This window comes from Ursus arctos, unplaced genomic scaffold (assembly GCF_023065955.2).
Source record: "Ursus arctos isolate Adak ecotype North America unplaced genomic scaffold, UrsArc2.0 scaffold_9, whole genome shotgun sequence".
NCBI lineage: Eukaryota > Metazoa > Chordata > Mammalia > Carnivora > Ursidae > Ursus > Ursus arctos.
The window spans coordinates 7,207,745-7,213,744 of record NW_026623111.1 but is presented as its reverse complement, the minus strand read 5'-3'; the positions used below and the strand labels follow the sequence as shown (position 1 = coordinate 7,213,744).

General features: G+C 42.4%; 1 protein-coding gene across 1 annotated transcript in view; it reads left to right on the top strand.

The window, feature by feature from the left end:
* The first annotated feature begins 1,400 nt into the window (after positions 1-1,400).
* CLNK (cytokine dependent hematopoietic cell linker) overlaps positions 1,401-6,000 on the top strand; it is a 151,833-nt gene continuing 147,233 nt past the window's right edge. Inside the window, exon 1 of the mRNA XM_026514413.4 lies at positions 1,401-1,497. The gene's annotated coding sequence lies outside the window, so the exon portion shown is untranslated. The remainder of the gene's footprint in view (positions 1,498-6,000) is intronic.

Here is a 6,000-nt window from a genome sequence, read left to right as displayed (position 1 = left end):
TCAAAAGCGTGGGCCCTACTCCCGTGTGACTGGTATCCTTATAAGAAGGGGAAATGTGGACACAGGCACAGGAAGAACAGCAAGTGAGGATGAAGACTACCATCTCCAAGGCGAAGACAGAAGCTTGGAACAGACCCGATCCTCACGGCCTCAGAAAGAATCAATCCTGCGATGCCTCTGTTCAGACTGCTGGCTTCCAGAACCGGGAGAAAATGCATTGGTGTTGCTTTAGTGGCCCACTTTGTAGAACTTGCTACGGTGGCCCCAGGAAACTCACCCAGGCCCAGACCAAGTGAGCCACACAGTAGTGAACTCAGTAAAGTGGCTACTCTTTGAAGCCCCTGGTGCATCAAAGCTAATTGATAAAGTGAGTGAATTACTTGAATTTCCCCAGGCTTCAGTTTTCACAGTCACACAAGGGGTTTAAATGTCTTTTCTTCACCTTATTATCAATAAGATTTAGTAGGATAATGGCTGCAAATTGCTCAGCACAGATCTTGGCACATAATTAACATTTGATGAGTGCTTACTTTAACATTACCTTTGGGGTATCTGTTAAGTCAAAACCAGATTTATCTACCCAAGGAAAGATAAACTTCTACCTTTGAGTTTATCTTAAATGATGTTGGGATTTAGTATGGAATTCAACGTCAATTTATACAAAACCAGAGAGGGGGGTGGCAAGTACCGGATTCCAGCAGGCACTTGCAAGAACTCGCTCCTTAAATAAACCAGAAGTAAGGCAGAGAGAAATTAAATATGCTGAGTGCCGAATATGTGCCCCAAACCTTGCTACATGTCTTAACTTCCATCATTTTGTTCATTTCTTGGAACAGCTCTAAAATATAGATATTATTATCCCTCTAGCATAGACATGGAAGCTAGTTGTGAAACTGCAACTTGTCCAAGATCACGCAACTAACAATGAGTACAGCCGGAGTAAGAGCCAGACATGACTCTTGCCAGACCCCATGTTCTCTCCATTGCACCTGAGGGATCTGGTCCATGTGTCTTGTGTGGTCTCAGGGAGCCACGGGCAACATCAAGTCATAAGATAAATAGTGTTCAGCACGCATGTGAAACAAGACCAGCAAAACCCACTTTTGATGCTTGAGTGTTGCTCAGCAATCCATTTTATTGTGTTCTGGTAATTGTGAAGGGCCACTCAGGGACTCCTTGTGTCTTCAAGGACACCCTTTTGGGTTGGGAGACCTTAGCCTCCAACGGCTTCATGCACTGCATTTCGACTGAAGAGGAAGCCTTACCCACACACAGGTCCTACCACCCTAATCTGTGGTCACATTTCACAGGAAACCAAACCTAAAACGGACCTAGGAGGGGCTTTCTGCTAAAGGACACTGCTTAGCATTGAGAATAGTTCACTCCACTGCCTTACGGATTACTGGCTCCCGGACTTTTCTGCAATGCTGCCACGGTGTCCTCTCGCAGGAGGCCAACATCTCAGCACGGGACCTTGTCCACCTCCACGCTCTTCAGGTAAACTAAGGAGGCCAGCTCCATCTGACTGGGCCTCTCACTGGCATAAATGATCATTAGGAAAGAACTGACACCAAGCAAAAAAGGTTTTTATAACATTCAATGCTGGGCCTTCTATAAAGCATCGAATGGCATAAAGAAAGCCAGCTCCCTTAACTCGGTTTTTAAAGAACCCTTCATTCTGCTGGAAGAAAGAATCAAGATACATACCTATTAAAAATTAAAAGACTAGATGTTTTCAATCTTCTCATCCTGGAGCTTGGACCCCCTGACTCTCTGCTACTAAAATCTAAAGGCCAGGCTGGTTGCTGGCTTTCTTGGCTGACCTTCATTAGGACAGCCCCCTAGAAAGGCAGCCTCAATTCAAAGTAGGTCATTGAAAGTAGAAATCAACTCCTGGAGCCCCCGTGAATATATATATATATTTTTAATGTTCTAAATTGAAATAGCTTTCTTTCTGGTTTGGTGTGACTTTGGAATCATGCCGACCATCCTTCCATTCACAGAGATGAGGAGCCCAAGAGTAAGAGTGAAGGTGGGTACGATGTTCACCCTCCAAGATGTGGGGAGGCGTCTCTGCCAGGTTTTTCTTGGAGAGAATAAACAAAGCATAAATGAGTGAGACAGAAAAGAGAGCCAGTGTCCTCAAAGTCTGTCTGCTTTACAAGATACTGACGTGGCTGCAATTTATCAATACTGATTTTTTTATTGTGTGCCAGTGTTATTTATCTGATTATCTCTTTGTCTCTATCGTAGCATAGACCCTCTATGATGTTGCTCCATTGGATTCCTGGGGGGGGGGGGGCCTCAAACCACAGGGAATGGTTATTTCAAATCTCAGGAAGACTGCCGTAGGTCAGGCCAATGGGAGGTCTACCAGAGAAATGATAAAACTTCAGAAAGCCTCAGAGAAACTCAAGATCAAATATGCCCCCAGAGAAACAGGAAAGGCAACTGGCATTTACAACTCTGTCTCTTGCTGGCCAGTCTGTGTGCATTAACTGACTTAATCCTCACACTCAACCTTGAGAGTTAGGTAGTATTTTCCTCCATTTACAGAGGAACTTGAGTGGTCCAAGTAAACGTTCAAGGTTGCCCAGCCACTAATGTCATAAAAGAATTCAAAAGTATCCCGAATGCACCTGAGCTGACCAATAAAAACGGTGTTTCTTGACAGCCTCGTTGGTTCATCTCGCAGCTGTTCCTGGAGCGGTGTTAGGAATATCTAATGGCGATATTTTTCTTCTCTCCAAGGAGCCCGCTCAGATGACTCCATGAACAAGACCATTCTAAAACCAAAGATTATACTTTTCTGTACCATCTGGTCCGTGCTGGCCTTAGCATCAGGGGATCCTATTTCTAGCTCACTTTGCCATGAGTCACGTGCTGTCCTGGAAGGACTGTGGACTTAACATCTGACAAGTTGGTCAGGATCCAAACTCTGCCACTTGGACCAGACATGTTACTTTATCTTCTCCAATCCTCAATTCCTGCATCTTTATAATGGACCAAGATCACAGAACTCTTGCACTGACAACTATTTAGCCTCAATAACATGCTATTTATATTAAAAGAAAGATGGTGCATACTTAACACTTAGTAAGCACTCAATAAATATCAGCTCGCTCGTCATTACTTTCCTTACCCCGTATCAGTGCTGGCCTTATTCCTAAAACATGCCCATAATCACCATGGAATTATTAACACAGATAAGTTTATGAATATTTTATTTTAATAATCTCATTAAACAATAGCAATATACCACAATTGCATAGCCTTGTACAAGCAGCCTTAACCAGGCAGGGCGACATCAGGTCATTTAAGAGATGTTGCCGCTGAGGCTCTGGGAAGTTGATGAGGTTGTAAGCATGGTGAAATAGAAAAAGAAAGAGCCTTGAGGTCAATCAACACTGTTATATGAACGTGATGTGTTGCTTGTGTGTCTTTGGGTAAGTGACTTAATCTTTCTGATCTTCAGTCAGCTGTTGTCGGTGTGTTATAATTCAAAACTGGGTAAAATAATACACTTTGTGAGTTGCTGTGAAGATGAGAGAAAATGTACATAAGATGTCTGACACAGAAATGACATTCAGGAAATGGACAAGTGGCAGCTGAACGGTGTCACTACCAAGGTCACACAGTGAGCAGCAGAGCTCGCTCTAGAAGCGTATTTTATGAACACCACTAAATAAAGCAGTTATGTTCATATGTCAACTATACTTCAATAATAATTTTTAAAAAGCAGTTATAGGCACCATTGCAGACAATTGCCAAGGTCTACCAAGACCTGAGCTCTGGAGACTTCCTCCAGGCTATGTCCACGTGTTCTATTGTGAGGGAGATACAGTTCTCAAAGGGATTACATCATTAAACAGAGATAACTACTTGAATCTAAATCAGGTTGAAGATTTTTACGGATTGAAACAAAATGTCCAGTGATGTTGCGAAGTGAATTATCAATAAGTGTGAGAAAGATCTGGTTAAATAAGTTCAGTATCAGTAATTTAAGAAAGAAGAACTACCATGGGAAACAGAATTATGGAAAAAAGTCATTATGGGAATGTACTTTGTGGGTTTTGTTTCATTTGTTACTTTTGTGGATGGAATACGTTGGAAATCATCATCATGGTTCACTCTCTTTTTTTAGTAGGTATATTTATTCTTCCTCTGTACAAGAGGAGGTGAGGTTCACAGAGATTCCCTACATTGTCCACTTTGCACAGTGAATAAGAGGGAAAGCCAGAAGTGGGACCTAGGTCTACCGGAGTCCCAAGCTCCCGCTCTGTGCACAAGGCTTCATCAGTGCTCTACTGGACGTGTTCAGGGTCATGGTCATAGCATCACTTTCCTACAAACTAAACAACAGCATTCTGGGAGTCCCAGATAGACCACAAGCAACAGCAAAATTGGTGGATGAGTTTGGTTATTTTATTTCATTGGTGATGCTAATTGAAAGGCTATTTCCCAAACACTTAAGCATGAGAAATAGAAGTCTACTGTGCTGAAATGGCACTGTACATAGCTATCTCCCGTCTAAACCAAGAGGAGGAAAAGATCTGAACATGACATGGAAATTCTATATCCATGTGTTTGAAGGCACAGCCTTCCATTGTGGTAGGTTTTCTGTTGAATTTAGTGTGAGATAAATATGAGGGGTGCCTAATAGCCCAGGCCCAACCTCTGAGAGGGTTAAGCCTTTGTGGGGTTCCGGTGGACCCATATTTAATCATGGGCTTTGCAGATTTCATCTAAGGCATTCAAAGTGGATGGGACTCAGGGGTGTTGTCTCATCCTGGCATTCTGGCCCACGCGTCTATCTTCTGTGACTCTGTTCAAGTGTTAAAAGTGTACTCAGGTTGTAAGTTCCTTTCCAGTAGGCAAATCTATGCAGGAAACCAAATTAATGCAGGGAGATAGCTTCCTGAAAACAAAGTCAGAGCTGTGTCATTACAATCACTCAACTCACTGAGCTATTGTTGGTCTGATGTCTTGATAGGCACCCGGGAGCCAGTCTGCCCCATGACTCTTTATGGATATTCATAGATCAGGTCACCCTTACTCCTGGGCATGTCTAGGGATATCCTTACCAGCTCCACCTCTATGGGCATTCCTCATAAGAACACTTCCCTATCCCAAACTCCTACTTCTGTTCCCAAGCTCTTCCTACCACATGGTTCTACCCACTCTTTGAGAAAGAAATAACCTAGGTTTGGCTTCGGACTGTTACTTCCCAGCAGAATGATTTCAGGCAACTTATTTAACCTCTCAGAATCCCAGGTTATCCTTTATAAGACGGAATTGCAATACCCACCCTCTGGACGTGTGGGGAGGAATGAGATGTGGTATAAAAAATTACATAGTATAATGCATGGCAATTATTAAGAGCAAAGTAAAGGATAGTGGCTATATTATCATTTTTAGCACAATTATCATGAGTTTAATTTACATTCAGGCAAACTTTCATTAGATTCTTTGGCTTCTTTTCCCTCTTTAAGAGTTTTGACCTAAAGAAGTCCTATTTTAAGGTGATTTCTCCAGAAAGCTAATCTCATCATTTTCATATTTACTTTAATCATTCATCTATCAAAACCTCAGTAGTATCTTACAACTCCCCAAATGTACCGATCCTCTGAAAATATTAAGACTTAATTAAAAATGATAGAAATTCCTTTAGGAGACTTTCCTTGCCAATTTCAATTCCTCACTGTCCTTCACGGCACTGATACTTTTAGAAATTGCTCAATAGTTACCTGTTGAACTAGACTGCATAACCATTTATAGTTGACATGATACTTTCACTTCCATCAACCCATGTGGCCTTCAAACCCATCCTATGAGCAAAAGAGGGTGAGTGTTTATATCCCCTTTCTTCGGGCTGGAGAAACAGAGTCAAGGTTGCACAGTGCTCTGTGCAGTTAGGCGCACCCAGGCTTAAAGACTTGCCTCCCATCTTGCGAGGCGAGTGATCCTGAATAAAAGGAGGGGGCAAAGACAGAGTTAATT